Here is a 4,752-nt window from a genome sequence, read left to right on the forward strand (position 1 = left end):
AAAAAAAATAAACATTCAACATTGATAATAAGACATTTTTCTTGAGCACCAAGTCAGCATATTTGAATGATTTCTGAAGGATCATGTGACAATGAAGACTGGAATAATGATGCTGAAAATCCAGCTATACCATCACAGGAATGAATTACATTTTAAAATATATTAAAATACAAACCGTTATTTTAAATTGTAATATTTTCTCACAATATTACTTTTTTGATCAAATATATTCAGTCTTGGTGAGCATAAGAGACTTCTTTCAAAAACATTCCAAAAATCGTACTGACCCCAAACTTTTGAATGGTGTATTTCTTTCAATTTTGTACCCTTAAAAAATACCTCTGTTCAATAAAAGCTCACTCCTGCTGTCTTCAGTAAAAGTCCAGGAAATGGATCATTACCTCCTGAAGCTGAAAACTACTGACACTGGTACTGCACCTCAATGATGCAGGTCATGTTCTGCTTTGGTCATAACATGTTTACTGCTTCATGTGTGCAGTTAACTATACCAGACCTGCTATAAAAGTCTTCATAAACCCAAGAAACTGGACTTTTTGCCCAGGATTTATAACTAATTCTGTCAGGACCACTGTCGTTAAAGACGATTAACAATTAGCATAGTTAGGATAGGCGTTCTGTTCTGGGCAAGAACTCCCTGCGCATGCAGCCTAGCATGGGTAAGAGCAGCAATAACCCCCCTTAGGGTAAACAGAACAGAACCAACATGAATGTATTGCAGATATCATTCATTCAATATTTTAATGTACAACATAGTTCAAGAATTTAGTCTGATTCAGGGGGAATCAGAATGCCAAATCCTGACTGAAGAGAGGAGGAGCTGGGGAGGGAGGAGGGTAATTAGCTCCTGAGAAACGCGATAGCTGCTGATAACACTGAAGGAGCTTATATATGGATACAGTGATAGGCGTCGTATTCCTACAGGTAGACGTGGATCAGCTGAGAGTCAGCTGATGCGAGCTTGACTAACGTGACCTGCCAGAACTAACGCTTTGCTAAAGGGTAGTACGCTACCAAAGCAAACCAACTGACTTATGCCTAAACCGTGTCACATTATTATGCCTTGGCACTGCATAACTACTAAAAACCAGCAAAACTTGAAAAGCTTTCAATTTATTGTACATAACAGTTATGCAGGGCAAAGGAATTCTGGACATCAGTTGTTGTTGTGTGACCTCACCTTAAGCTTTATGCCTCAAAGCTTCAGGTTTTAGATATGGCTGAATGGATTAGCAAAATTAACAAGCAAATAAAATGGATCATGTCACATCATGCAATATTGCGATATGGCTTGAAATAAAGCTTGACCTCAATGTTTGCGCCCCTCAACTTTCACTGTAATATGTTTCAGCTTGATCAGTAAATTGTTTTCAATTAAGAATAACGGGATGGTTTTTTATTAACACTTTGTTGAGACTGTCAAATGCATCTCTTCAGCACTGTCATAGCATCTCTAACCTGGTATCGCTGCAGCACACGTCAATCAATTTCCAACTTGTTTTTTTATTTCACAGCAGTGCAAAAGTGCAGCTGAATTATTTTGTCAGTGTGATAAAGGATCTAGCACCTCTGTAATTTTATACATACAGAGAAATTTTCTAGATTTAGTATTTAGACAGTTTAACAATATTATCCAATAACTCAATTACACAAATCTCATCCCTTACAAGTACACAACCACCAACACACAGTAAATGAACTGCACAGATAATAGATCTTTTTGGTACTTCTGAAATCATAATTTGGTAACACTTATACTTATGTTTTATTACATTTATATTTTATTATATAACACTTAGAATAGTTCTACTAGAGTAACTATACAGGAACAAATTATTCATTCAATATATTAACATTCTAGTAACTACTATTAACTAACAAGAAACTCTGATTAACAAATTAGTAAGTAATAGCGCTCAGTTGAATGAGGTAGTTCACAATTAGCCAATCAATAACTACTGTTTTTTTTTCATACCTCCCAGAGGATTACTAAGAACTAGCCTTCTATACTATATACAGGTTCATAATTAATGAGTGTAAAGCCCAATGTATAATTAATTCTAAAGTAAAGATCATGGTAACCAACTAGTAATTACACAAGTACCAAATCCAACAGAAAGAATTACTAATTATTCGGAACAGTGTTCTAAGTGAAAAGCATGATAACTCACTAGCAATTACTGAAGTCATTGTAGGCTTTTGAGGTTTTTGTAAGGTTCTGGATAGTAATAACTCAAGTGTTACTACATCCTACTAAAGGAATTACTGGGCATTTGGATTAGTATTCTAAAGTAAACATCATGGTAACCCACTAGTAATGACCCAAGTATTACCAAATCCGTCAGAAGCAATATCCAAAACCTTACAAAAATTTAAAAAGCTTACAATGACTTATGTCAGAGTTATCATGCTTTTCACTTTAGAATACTGTTCCAAATAATTAGTAATTCCTTCTGAAGGGTTTGATAATACTTGAGTCATAACTAGTGGGTTACCATGATCTTCACTTTAGAATTAATTATACATTATGCATTATTCACATTAATTTATGAACCTGTATAGTAGTTCTTATAAGTCCTATGGGAGGTTTGAAACAATAGTAGTTATTGATTTGCTAATGGTGAACTACCACATTCAAGCAGTTACTAGAATGTTAATATTGTGTTACTCATTTGTTCCTGTGCAGTTATACATTAATGATGGAACATTATTCTAAAGTGTTACCCAAAATGTAATCCCATAACAACCAGTTTGTGCAAACCTGTCTTAAAACACATGCATTACAGTTCTTTGAAGAAGATTCTTTTAGTCAAATGAGGACTGAGATCTATTGTAAAAACAAATGGGAATTAACACATCAAGTGTTGTCGTGTGGGTTGACGCCAGCATTTATGTCAGCAGGTGTGTCTGAATACACAAAGATGTGTTTGAGGTAGCGTGGTGGACAGATACAGATGGGATGCCACAAAAATATTATATTGCAATGAATATTTGAACCTAAATGGGTTTTCTTTTACACCATATGCACAGCCCTCTGATTGGCAGTGGCATCAAGCATCATTAGTGTGTTAGAAGGTTCATTACATTAAGAGCTTACGCCAGATCATTCCGAACGGCCTTCCATTAAAGACTTATTAAAGACTATAAAAAAGTGCACATGCACAACACTTTCCAATAGACACTCCCTGAAACAGTCCCATTATTCACTTCATAGGCTTTGAGCATGCATGTAAAATAAAATAAATTTAACATAATGCATTGCAAAGATAATGCAACAAAAAAAATATATATATAATTCCGAAATGAACATTGTGATACATTCTTCTCATTTATTCAAGTGAAGTGAACTTCAAAAACACTGCAGTTTATTAGGCCTATTTCCTGAGTAGTTTCAGAGTTGGCATTTCAAGTTGCCGGGAATGAGGCATCGAGATGACCTCTTCAAAATGGACTGTACCCAAAAAGGCATTTAAAGCAATTGTTCCTCTTTTTGCACCTTAGATAAATAATGCTTTTCATTTCTAAAGTTAATTTAAAAGCTTGAACATTGTAGCATTATTAAGGTTTTTTTTTTTTTTTTACTGTTAAATGGTGCTAGTTCCTTTTCTGTATATGTAGCATATTTGTAGCCAGAATCTTTTATACTGTAAGTTTGACTGCATTTTGTTGTACTAATCATTTAGTGAATGTTGTGTATAAAAAATAATAATACAAAAAAGAATTTAGGATTTAAGAATTTGTTTTCCTGTTTTACTAAATCGTGGCCACCTAATTCGTTCCCTCATTTTGACTGAACTAAAACAAGGTAACAAATTATTACAATGTAGCCATGGTTTACTTAAAACGAGAGACCAAATTAGTCACACGTGCTGACGTATTAACCCGTAGGAACGAATTGTTCAGTTGTGGCGATGATATACTTTTTTGTTGTTGTTGTTGTGCAGGGCTCCATATTATGTATATATCAGAGTTTTATTTTTATTTTATTTTTTCAAAGAGTTTCATAAGTGTTCAGTGTGGCATACTGTGTTGTATTGTAACAGTAAGAAAATTCATGTTTTTTTGTTTTTGTTTGCTCTTTTACTAATTTGTTAAATTGAATGTTTTTGTTTACCCTCAAAATGTGACCAATTTAACATGCTAAAAAATATCTGTGGGGTATTTTGAGCTAAAACTTCACATACACCCTCTGGACATCAAAGACTTATTTTACATCTTGTGAAAAGGGCATTATACCACCCCTTTAAGATGTGACTGCCATCTGTTTATTTGTGAACACTGAATGTTCATATTTAGCAGCATGTGACTCCAGTGCCTGTTAGCTGAAACTTCTGGTAATTTAAGCTTTCTATCTCTTTTCTCCTCAGATATTTGTATGTCAATTTACATTTTAAAACAAAATGGTTAATAAAATGGTTATGTGTGATTTACCTCATGTCATTTTCATACTTGGTAAACAAATGGTTTACTGTGAATCTTACATAAGTAGAATCAACAGTACTAATGGGTCTGATCCAATAGGAAATCTATAAGCAGAAAAAAGAAAAATCAACTCCCTAACACCAGGAGAGGTGCAGATGACCTGTATAAAACAGGGTGTGTAGAGCCCCCTACTGGCTCAATCGCAAATCATTCCTGCAAAAACCATGGCTGCAAAAAACAAGTGCTGACAAGTGCTTGTTGAGATGACAAAGAAGATAAGAGACACTGGTACAGAAAAATAATTTCCACGTT

The sequence above is a fragment of the Rutilus rutilus genome (assembly GCF_951802725.1).
Source record: "Rutilus rutilus genome assembly, chromosome: 7".
NCBI lineage: Eukaryota > Metazoa > Chordata > Actinopteri > Cypriniformes > Leuciscidae > Rutilus > Rutilus rutilus.